This window comes from Ambystoma mexicanum, chromosome 4p (assembly GCF_040938575.1).
Source record: "Ambystoma mexicanum isolate Mex_15411 chromosome 4p, UKY_AmexF1_1, whole genome shotgun sequence".
Taxonomy (NCBI): Eukaryota; Metazoa; Chordata; class Amphibia; order Caudata; family Ambystomatidae; genus Ambystoma; species Ambystoma mexicanum.
The window spans coordinates 975,360,931-975,373,516 of record NC_090927.1 but is presented as its reverse complement, the minus strand read 5'-3'; positions in this window follow the sequence as shown (position 1 = coordinate 975,373,516).

Here is a 12,586-nt window from a genome sequence, read left to right as displayed (position 1 = left end):
AAAAGCACTGCACCAGTGTCTATTGCTCTGCCCCTTTCAGTTGCTCAGCCTCTCCCTATTGTTCAGATCCCAGCACAGCCACAGATCATACAATCAGTGCCTCCATTAGCCAGCCAGCACTGCTGCGGCCCGCAACTCCAGCGCCGCAGCATTCACTTCCCCTTCCCGTTGTCCCATCCGCACCTCCGCCCATTGAACTTAACAGGAGTTGCAAGAACAGGCAGCGATGTATATAGATGGGAATGCTGAAACGTTGACGCTGGATTCGATGTATGATTTCAGGAGTAACAATGAAAGACAGGTATTGTTGGAATGCATGGGGGAATATTTGATGGAGAGATGGAAGCAGTTAATTGGGATGGTACCGCCGCAGAAGTTGCAGGATTTAAATGCTTTGGCACGTTGTAGAGAGAGAGATGAAGAAATAAAGGAACATGTAGAGAGGGTTTTTGAATTTAAGAATGAACTTGATGAGGCATATGCTGAAATGTTTGCCATGCCAGGGTATAGGAATAAAGATATAAGGAGGATAGGAAGGAGGTGGTACATATGTACAGCAGCGATTTCTTCAGCCGTCAAGACAGGCGAGTGAAAGACTAAGAATATGTATACGAGAGGTGTTAATTAATGGATTTGAGGAAGTATTTACGGATTTTAGTGGACAGGATGTAAGCACAGAGGCAGGCAAAAGACTATTTGTTGATAAGTATGTGAGAGGGTTAATACGTCCAATTCAAAACTTAATAATGACATCAGAAAGTGCATGGCAAGCAAAAGCGTTGAGCGAAGTATTGCATATGGCCCAATATTATGACAACAGAGTGAATACAGAGAAAGAGAAAGAGGTAAAGGATAGGGTGAATTTGAAATCAAGGGTGTTACTTCAGCAATTGGCAGGACATAACAGAGGGAGGGGAAACGCGCAAGGGAGAAGTCATTCGAACATGCATGGAGGGCCTCTGGGACTAAATCAGTGTGCGTATTGTAGAGAAGAGGGTCATTGGCGAGCGCAATGTCCACATTTACAAAATAGGAATGGGTTTGGTCAGAGAAGACAGCATAGGGGACACCCAGGAACAAATGGACAGAATAGAAACAATATGCAGCAGTACCAGAATAATCAAGGAAATGGTACTCAGGATCAAAACCAAGCTCAAAATCAGACTGCTTTTAGCCAAAACAGAGTGAGCGAAATAAAGGAAAGGGCGGAAATACTTTTGATACACAACCCAATACATATTATAGTAGTGACTACACATCGGACTATGTGTTGTTTCCTCAATAGGACAGCCCAAGACAGGGGTCGGAACCAGTGTCTATTCCCGTGAATCAAAAAGCACCCTACGTAGAAATGAAAGTCGGGAATAGAGAGCACAGCTTTCTCATAGACACAGGGGCGCAGAAGTGCTCAATAGACCATCACTTGGTTCCGGAAATACCACTGTCAGGGCAAAGAAATATTTCAGCAGGGTTCGCAGGTACCCCAGTAATCAATGCAGTGTCCCAATCAGTACCATTAACATTAGGTCCATTCACTGAATATTGTCCATTTCTCATAACAGAAAATTGTGGAGAAAATCTATTGGGTTTAAATTTATTGACAAAATTGAGTGCAGTTATCCATTGTACTCCTGATGGAGTGTCCTTGACAATTGCGCCACAGAATGTACCAGTGTCAGACTTTTTGTCCAAACCTTTGCCGGGAGGGTTGAGTGAAGTGCCAACTTGCATATGGGCGATGAATGACAATGATGTGGGATGCTTGAAAATAGAGCCAGTAAAAATTGTTCTAAAAGAGGGAGTAACGTTGCCACGTATTCCACAGTATAAAAATTTCAATAGAGGGAGAAAAAGGATTGTTTCAGATTTGGTAAAACTGGAGGTGATTGAAGAGATTACAGGCAGCACATGTAACAGTCCCATTCTCCGAGTGTATAAGAAAGGAGGCAATGAGATACCGTATCGTTTCATAATTGATCTGCTCGCATTCAACAAAGTGGTTGACCCTCAATTCCCATTGGTCCCAGACGTCACCACGATTTTGACAATGATACCCGCCTCGGCAGAATATTTTAGTGTTATAGACTTGAATAATGCATTTTTCAGCATTCCAGTACACAAGGAGTAGATACTTGTTTGCCTTTACATTAGGAGGACGATCATTTACATTCACGTACATTCCACAGGGCTATACAGAGAGCCCGAGTATTTACAGCAGGGCATTGAAAGAACAGCTAGATATGCTAGAACTACCGGCAGGTTGTGTATTTTTACAGTATATAGATGATCTATTGATTGCTGCTGATACAGAGGAGATTTGTTAAAAAAAGTACTGTTTTGTTATTGTCACACTTAGCGGCACATGGACATAAAGCGAGCTTAAATAAATTCCAATATTGTTGAAAGGAGGTGGCTTATTTGGGCTACCTACTTTCGAGAGAGGGGAGAGGACTGACACCAGAAAGGATAGAGAGTATCTCTGTTATGCCTATTCCAAAAAAGCAGAAAGGAGTCAGGCATGGCTGACTATTGCCGGCAGTGGATTGTGAATTTTGCGTTGATTGTGAAACCAATGGTGGCATTGACAAAAAAGGGTGCTGTGATGCCTTTGCAATGGAATGAAGAATGCCAGAGAGCATTTGATCTGCTCAAAACTGCATTGTGTTCCGCCCCAGTTTCGGGCATACCAAACTATGAAAACATTTTCAGATTGTTTGTGCATGAGAATGAAGGCTGCGCGTTGGCTGTTTTGACACAGGAACAAGGTGGAAGAAATAGACCAAGCGGCTATTTTTCTTCCGCGCTGGACCTTGTAGCGCGCACATTACCACGTTGTTTGCGAGCTGTTGCAGCGGCTGTTGCGTCAGTGAAACATTCTGAAGGAATGGTGTTGGGGAAAACCTTAATTTTGATGGTGCCACATGCCATAGACGTTCTATTAAATAGAATGCAGACGCAACACCTCACTTCTGCTAGATTGACTAGATATGAAATTGTCCTATTCGCGCCACACATCCAAATTATGAGGTGTAGTGTAGTGCTTTGAATCCTGCAGAATTAATGCCACTGCCCACGGAAGAATTAGGCGAGAATGAATCACCTCCCCATGATTGTTTAATGGTCACTGAGGAAGAAACGAAAGGAAGAATTGATTTAGCAGATACCCCACAAAAAGAGTCAGATGGAGAACTGTTTTGTGATGGCTCCTGTTTTAAATTACCTGATGGCATATCAACTGGTGCCTATGCTATTACGACACAAAAAAGTATTGTAGAAAGTAAAAGAATCCCCTACAACTCCGCACAAGCCGCGGATATAATAGCGTTAACCAGAGCTTGTGAAATATCTGAAAATCTGAGTGTAAACATATATACTGACAGCCAATACGCCTTTGGCGTGGTACATAATTTTGGTCGACTCTGGGCTCAGAGGGGTTTCTTGATGTCACATGGAGCCAGAATTCAACATGGCCCTTTGATTGTACGATTACTGTCTGCACTTGCGTGTCCAAAGCGCCTAGCAATAGTGAAATGCAAGGCGCATAAAAAAGTAACATGTAAAGTGGGAGAGGGAAACGCATTTGCAGACAGGATTGCGAAGCAAACTGCCACCAATTTGAATACCAGAATGTTAACAGTACAGTCAGAGGAAGTGCCCTGCATGATAGAAAATTGAATTGCTACTGTTAAAGAGATGCAGGCAGAAGCCACTGCTGACGAAATACAAGAATGGGCTGAGGGCTCTGCAGAATTAGATCTAGAAGATTGCTGGGTGGACAAGAAAAGTAGAAATTTGATGCTGCCCAACTCCTATGTAACCGCAATGATAACAATGGCCCACAGTCCTACACACATTTGTGCGAAGAAGATAGTTGAGCATTTAGCCACAGTATGGCAGAACACACACAAAGAAAAATGCAGAGAGTCTGGTACAGAATTGTATTACATGCCTGCAACACAATGTGGGGGAAGGGGACAGTGACACAACAGGTAGTTTCGGCCCTACCTCTATGCCATTTGAGGTAATCCATTTTGATTTCATAGAGATGGAGAGGTACCAAAACTTGAAGTACGTTTTAGTGGTTGTGTGTGCTTCAGTAAGTGGGTGGAAGCATATCCATTAAAAGACTGCACCGCCATGAGCACTGCAAAAGTAATGTTGAAGGAATATTTCTCACGGTTCAGTCTACTCCGGGTCATATGGTCAGATAATGGCCCGCATTTTGTGGGCGCAGTGGTACTACAGATTTGCGCGGGTCTCCAGATTGACAAACAATTCCATTGCGCCAGACATCCCATGAGTGCCGGTCTTGTTGAGCACCAAAACGGCATATTGAAGGCAAAGATTAGTAAAATCAGTGCGGGAAATAAGTTGCGCTGGGTAGACGCATTGCCGCTAGCGTTAATGTGCATGCGCACATCTGTGCAGGCAAGAACTGGGCTCTCCCCGTACGAGATCGTAATGGGGAGGCCAGCAAATATTTGGTGTGCACCACAGCCGAGGCAATTGAGAGAGGTAGAATATCCTGTGCTCAGCACTTATTGTAACCTGTTAATACAGAAATTGCATTTGATTCATCAGCAGGTGCAGGAGGCTCTCCCAATCAGATACACTGGTCCGGGGCATTCACTGGAAACCGGAGAGTGGGTCCTAGTGAAGAACTTTGAAAGAAAGTCATCGCTCGCACCCAGGTGGCGTGGACCCTACGAGATACTTTTGGCAACACAGACTGCAATCCGTGTGGACGGGAGAAAGGCGTGGTTACATGCAACACATGCAAATAAGGTCCCATCGCCATTGAAAAAACTGCCTGATGAGGACGACCAAAGAGAGACAGCGACCCCAGAATCAAAAGAAATTGTTGCCAGCTCTTTGCCACAAAATCTGTCTGATCCTGAAACGAAGCCTGGAAAGATTGCTATAAAGGAGAAAGGGCAAAGCGTGCTCCAACGTCGTCCAGCAGAACCTGCATCACTGCTGGTTGACACGAAGCCTGTATCATCACTCTGGCGCTCATCATTGGTCATTGCGCCGCAGGCTGACTTTGAGCCTGAGTCTGGAAGTGCACCCGCACTATTCATTGATCACACGACACCAGGAGCAAGGAGGTATAATTTACAGCCCCGGAAGAAGGAGTGATCAAATCTTCATTTTGTTTGATCTTTGTTGCCTGTTTCCCAAAAAACGGATGAAGTGGGTACTGGAGGCCTAGGGGAGAGCGGCGTGAGGGTTGTGCAAATCGGACAGCTAAAAGAGCGTGGCTCCCCGGTGCTAAAAAATCCATGTGTAGATCACCCCTCACGGACAAGAGGGGCTCATATGGTACAAAGGCAATTGATAACTGTTCTGGAGTTCTTTGAGCAATGTGCTGATGCACAGAAATCTTTTTTTTTTTTTATTTCATTTAGTTTATACAAACTTTTTGAAAGAGTTACATTATCCCTCCTCCTATAATGTGTCGGAGGGCCTTGCAGAGGCAAGTTTTAGCAGTATTACAGTGCATAATGACAGAGTTTTTACCGCGGCTAGGGTCTTAACTGTCTTATGGTTCTCGTTAATTCCTTCTAGTTCAGTCAACTAACTTTGTTTCCACCGCTTCAGCATCAAAAGACTGCATTTGACGCAGGTTCACACTTCTTCATCTCCGACACATTGGTATTAGTTTCTGAATGATTTCCATTCCTTTCTTATTGGGATTTTAGCAGAGCCTCCAGAGATTGTAGAAAGTTGGTCAGCCCATATATGTCTTTTTCACGCGGACTGTAGAATTTTCGCCAGAGTTCGTCGCCGCATAGAGTAGAATATTGTCGCACCAGGTCTCCCAAATGCACAGATCTCATATCTTTCAAGCCTTCGCAATATAGAGTTAAGTGTTTGAGAGTCTCTTGCTGTCTGTAACAGAAGCAACAGCTCAAGGTTGCTGTCATTTTCGCGCCCTGATTGCTTGACTCACCCTGGTGTTAAAGAGATTTAGTCGAAATTTCATATAGATAGCTTGATGTTTTCCATTAGCTGACTTCATCAGGTATTGCAGCGGTTTCTTTCGATCTTTAGCCTCAATTGCTGCGTCTTCCATGAGCTTGTGACGATTTTGATCATCAATCGTGGTGCACCAGTCGAGCTCCCATAACTTTTTTTTACATAGTTTGGGTTATTTTTCAATGGGTCTTGATCTGTACCCAGGAGTGTTAAATGATTGTCACATTCAGTAGCCCATTTACAAAAAAGCGCTTCTTGGTTGCCTTGCAGTGCATCTTGTAAGATCTTAAATTGAGGAGTGCAGTTTGTTAGGATGATTTTCCTGTATACGGATAACATATTCCATAACACTCGGGCTTGCATAGATATTAGATTGAGTTCATATCGTACGCAAGCACTCGAGATTCCTTTTTGTCGGTGTAGTACTCGCCTCCAGTACTGGTTTTCTAGTTCTGGCCACAACGTTGCTGACACTCCTAGGGCACTTTCAGCGCCATAGATCAATGTTGGTGTTGCTTTTTGATTATAATGGGCTAACACAGGTAACAGGGAGAATTTTCCAAATTTTTTGTTTATAATTACTCCTTGACATGCAAGTTGTTTACATTTTTGTTTAGCATTTTCGACCCATGGTGCATCCATTATGTTACTGTTGATCCAAGTACCTTTGTACTTTGCCTTACTTACGCATTTCAGATTTTCGTTAGATAATCTCCATTTTGGTGTACATTTCATGTTTCTCTTGTTGGTTCGAGATCTTGGAGTATTATTATCTCCGACTTTGCAGGGTTGATTTTTAGTTTGTTTTTTCTTACATACCCTTCAAGAGCAGATAGTTTTCGTGTTAGACCAATGGGGGTTAGATCCAACAATGCGATGTCATCCGCACAGAGCATCCAGTTTACAATCATCCCGTTGATGTTTGGTGGGAAAGAGTTGACAGCTTCAAGATCTTCTCCAATATCTGACAGAAATAGGCCAAATAGTGTGGCTGCCAATGGGCAGCCTTGTTTCACGCCTTGATTTGTTGTTATTGATTTGCTTAAGGTTCCGCAGGCGTCTAATCTGACCTTAATTTCCGTGTCTGTATGGAGCGCTTTTATAGGTTGAAGTAGGTTATCCGGACATTTCCATTTCATTAACTTGTTCCAGAGCATCTCTCGGTCGATGGTGTCGAAAGCACTGGACAAATCGACAAAAGCTACGTAGATTTTCCTGTTTTGGCGAATAGCTTCCATCTTTATGAAATTAAGGATTGTTAAATTCAGCCCACAGCCACGCCCTTCACAAATCCGGATTGGCGTGGATCGTATCCCTTAGAATCCTGGATCCACTTTAACAGTTGGTTTTGAAGCTGGGTGGCAAAAACGTTCCCCACCACATCTAGTAGGGCTATAGGCCGATAATTCTTTGGATCTCTGCGATCTCCCTTTTTGAAGATGGGTACGACAATAGCACTTCGCCAGGACGATGGGATCATTCGGTTCTGTAAGATCGATTTAAACAATGAGTGGCATAAATCTGCCCAGAGTTCCGGATGTTGTTTTAAGAGATGGCCCAGGGGCTCTTGATGTACTCAGATTTTTGATGTTGCAATATATATCTTCTTTCTTTATTTCGATTGACCACTCAGACTCTGCAGTGGATGGTACAATTCCTTTGGCGGTGTCATTGTAGAAAATTTCAGTATAATGTTTTATCCATATTTCTTCCGAAATGATGGATTTTATAATTGCTCCTTGGGGACTTGAGATGTTATTCAGATATGCCCAAAAGTCCTTTATATTTCGATTAGCAAGCATTGTCATCATGCTTTCTGTGTCTCTTTGCAACATTATGTGTTTATGGCTGATTAGCCAGTTCTTATACATTTGTTTCAGTTGTTTTATTTTGCTTTTGCTGGTTGGATCAGTTTTATTCTTTATCAATCTTAGGTCTTGAACAATTTTTTTTTCCTTAGATTAAGCTCAGCATCCCATATATGACGTTGTGAAAAATCAGATCTATTTTTGTGGATTTTCTTCTCTCGATAGGTTTCCAAGAGAGTAGTGTATTCAATTTTATCTGGAGCTTGTTTTGCTTCTAATGATGTCCGCAGTGAGATTATTTGGGTCGCGTTTAGTCGTAGTCTGTTGCGGCCTGGTCCCACTTCAAGAGCAGTTTTAACTGTATCGCTTGTTCTCCCGCATTGTTGTGGTTTCATATACAGCTTAACTAGGCTGTGATCACTAGATTTCATTTCGATGATTTTTAGCCATTTTACTTCACTTCTTAGCTTTCCATTTATGAACGTATAGTCAATTGTTGAGCTTGACTCATTTCTTCGCCATGTTGGTTGGGCAGGGATATCTCCTGTTGTCTGTCCGTTTAGCATCTGTAGATTCAATGCGTTCATTTCTAGCATCCAGAGTGCTGCCGCATGTCCATCTTTGTTTTTTTTCTCATCGTGCTCATTATAGCTTTTATCTTGGAAACAATTTATGTTGAGATCGCCACATATTAAAATGTGTACATCTTTTTCATGTCTTTTAATTTCGCAGATGATTTCCGAAATGGTTTCAATGAAATTTTCCACTTGTATGGCAGCATGTTGCCAGTAGATGTTTACCAGTATTAGCACGTTCTCCTCCGTGCCATGTCTCACCGGGAGTTTGATTTTGCATACTTGTACATACGATGATGCATTAGTTGATGATAAAATACGTATGCCACTTTTGATTTTTGCCAGGATCGCCATCCCTGACATGGGGTGTCCTTTATTCCCTTTGATCGCTGGGTTAAACGCAATTTCAAATCCTTCTGCAATGGGTGGTTCCATTAACTAGGTCTCTTGCAGGCAAAGTAAATCTACATCCCGCAGTTCCTTGGGTATGTTTCCATATAGATGCGTATGCCCTCGCGTGTTCCATGAGGCTACGCATGTATTGCCAGGATCCTTGGGATTTAGACATTAACTGTTTTTAGAGAGGTTGATCGTTTTAGCGACCCAGGTCCAGTCAAGATCTTCGTTTTGTAAACTGGTATTCTTCTGTATTTCAGTGTTTATGTTCACATCTGTTACTATATTGCAGTCGATGATCTGATTTTGTGTTTCATCACTGTTTGTTCTCGTGACGGAAACAAATTTGCTCTCTAAGCTACTATTTTCGACTTGGTGTCTAGGCCCATAGTTAGATCTTGTTTCATATTTTGGAGGAGATTCTAAGTCTCTCGGTCGTTCTTTCTCTTTTTGGTTCCAGATTTCATTTATGTCAAATCCCAATGAGTTCAGGATCGTACCCACGTTTAATAATGAGTCACAAATGATTTTTGAGGCTATGTGTAATATCACACAGTCGTTAATTTTTTCCTTTTCAAATTCTACCACTTGGATGTCTTCAGAGACCACAGTTCTTAATTGTGGTATGTGGTGTAATAGGTTAATCACATTTTTCCTGTTTAGTAAGAGTCCATCTCTTTCTCTTACTATTCGCTCAAGTCGCAAAAGATATTTCCCTTTTGTTTTGTTATTTCTCACTTGACGATATTGACGGTCAGAGTCGTTGTAGATATCAGAGTTCTTTTTTGAGTGATTATGCCTCGTCTCTGACAATGGTTGCGGATGGTCACATGGTCTCTTTAATTGCGAGAATAGATCTTTAGACAGCTTCTGAGAGTGGCATTCAGATTTGTTCATGTACAGAGCTCCACATCTTTCTTCAATCTTTGGTAGAGCTTTGGTTAAGCCAACGTCCATTAAAGCCATTTTTGCCTCAAGTGCTCCAAATTCTTGCTCATATTTCCACAAATTCGTATTTCGAGTAGTGGACTTCATGTCAGATTGATCTTGTTTCAACGAGGTCGATAGTAATATTCTTTTAGCTTCAAGTGTGGTGAATTTTTTAGATGAGTCTACAGCTAAGAGTGGCGAATCACCATCATGTCGATGGATCTATAGTTACACCTCTTTGCGTATTTACAAGTTTCACACTCGGGATACAGCTTAAGTTGGAGTTAGTCCCATTTCCTGAAACAATTGGTGGCATATTTGGCATAGTCTTTTTGCAGATGTTATAACTTCATCTAATGGAGCAGTGAGGTCGATGTTAATTAGGCCATCAGTAGGTGCACGTTCTTCATTCAGTACTAAATCAGGGATCTCGGTCAGGCTGCCTTTCTCTGTTTCACATTCATCATACGTCGAGAAGTTTAATAGATCTTCGGTAGAGCTCTCAACGGCCATTGGCTCATCATTTGATGCCTCGATGTTATCCCTTTGGTTGACATTTGCAGAAGCTATTTGAGTGGCAATATTGGCCTTTACCAAAGGACCCGCTGCATGCTTAGATGAAGTTGTGAAGCTAAAGCTTTTGATGTTCCTTAGAAATGAACGCACACTTGCTCTAGTTCGCATTTTCCTTTTCTTCATGGTTTTCATTTGTTTCTCATCTTTTGATCCCACTATTTTAAGATTTTCTTCTTGCTCCGTTCTCTTTGGGTCAAAAATTGCGAACACTTCTTTTGAAGTCGCTTTTGCTTTCTTTGACATGACATCCTCTACCTCGTTCTCTTTACAGTTTTCCAGGTTATGATTATCTTTAGACTTGGTAGCCAGATTGGCTTCCAATTGATCAGCATCTAGGGCAGCTTCACTCTCCGCACTTTTATTCTGATTAGTCACTGAACCTCCATTTCCAGGTGGAAGCGGTGTTGTAACAGCCGTACTTTTAGGATACTTCACTTGTGATCGAGGTAAATTCAACGTTTCTTTCTTTCCAGTACTTGCAAGAGCGCCATTTGTTACACCAGGTTTCTCAATCGGTTGGACGGCCTTGTTGTTACTAGTTGGATCATTTAATCGTTTCAGTTTTTGTTTGCATTTAGTTGGTCTGTCGTCCATACAATCTTCTCCATTGCTTAATTCTTGTTGGTTCGCCTTTACAGCTTTTCCCGTCTTCGGGACTGCGGATTCCATAATAGGATCAGTTGAATTAGTAATCAATGTTATTTTCACACTGTCGTCCAGTTGCTCTCTGTTCTCATTTAGTTCCATCTCGGTGGATGTGGGATTCAACTTCTGTTGTTTTAACAGGGCGATCGCTTCTCTTGCTACTTCTGCAAATAGTCGTTTGTCGAGAGCACTGTTTTTGGTGTGTTCTAGTATGATTTGTTTCAGCTCTTAAGTGGTCATCTTGCCGTGCTTGTTTTGTAGTTTTCAGATCTTGCTCTACGTTGATCATTTTTGTGTTCATCATAGCTAAAAGTGTTGTTTGATCTCTTAAGGTCTCATTCAGTTGTTCATATAGTTTCATATACGGCACCATGGATATGGTATGTGCGGACATTATAAGTGCATTCAGATCTCTGGAGATTTCTTTCGATAGGTGTTCTGCCATATTTTGTGTTTTGAAGTTTGATTTGTTGTTGTGTATCACCCTTAGTTTGGTTGTTTTTGAAATTTCTTTCCGACGCTTCTTTTTCTTTGTGGAGAAATTTTGTATAAGGGGATCAGCAGAAAGCGGCACAAAGTATGACTCAAGTCCAAGACAATCCAGACCCGCTGCATCTCGCATCTCGGCATGTCTTTTTTGCGATGTGAACAGCTGGTCTCTATGGTCATCACCTAAGGAATCAAGTCTTTTCCTTTTAGGCATGGGTTTAAGCCACGGGTTCTGTTTTTCATGGGATTCTTGGATTTCAGATCATAAGTTCAAAATATTCTTCGTGTTTTCCACTCGGAGCTCCATTTGGGGCTCGACTTCTTGTTCTTTTTGTAATTCAGTGGAGTTTGCTTCCGCTTTGTTTTGAACAGTATACTTACTTCCCGTTCTAGTATTTATTTGAATTAGATCTTTTAGTACTTTGTCCACAGCAGCGATCGAACTGCGTCGATTCGGGCTTCTAGTGATACAAGCTAGTTGGTCAGATAGACAAGCTGGGTTAGACCACATCACATTGTTTTGCAAGCCAGTTGTGCCGGCTGCTAACAGTTCGCTTCTGGGATTAAGTAAATTGTCATTTATGCACCTTTCGCTTTGCGTTTGGACACGGTGGGTTGATGTAATAGAGTATTTACAGCCTATTTCAGTGTTTTCATCAAGATCCTCGTCGAACGATCGATTAGGGCTCTCTTCACTTTCACTCTCTCTCTCACTCTCCTCAGATCTGACTTTACAGTCACTTAAAGAGTGAACCCTTGACTGGAAAGCCGTGATAGATAGAGTCTCATAAGCTCCAGTTTTATTAAGGGCCGTGATGGTCTGATGAGTTTGTGTGTCACTAGGAATTTCTTTGTTTCCTACATTATCGTCAGTAGCAAGGTCAATAACAACCTCTGAGAATACTTCAGGCATAACAGGACTCTTGTTTACTCTCTCGTCATTTGTCTCGTGGGTTATATCAGTTATGTCACTCGCTGTATGCATTGTTGAGAGAGCCTGAGATATAGAGGGGGTGAAGGGAGTAGGGGGGGGCTATAGCCATAGCAAGTAAGGGAGAGCTACTGGCTCGACAGTCAAAAAAAGTTTCAGAGTTAGTTGAAGGAATAGAAGCACAGGTCCTTTTGCGGGACCTGCTACAGCTTGCCGGTGGTACCACTCTCAGTTCCATTGGCGTGCTTCTACAGGCA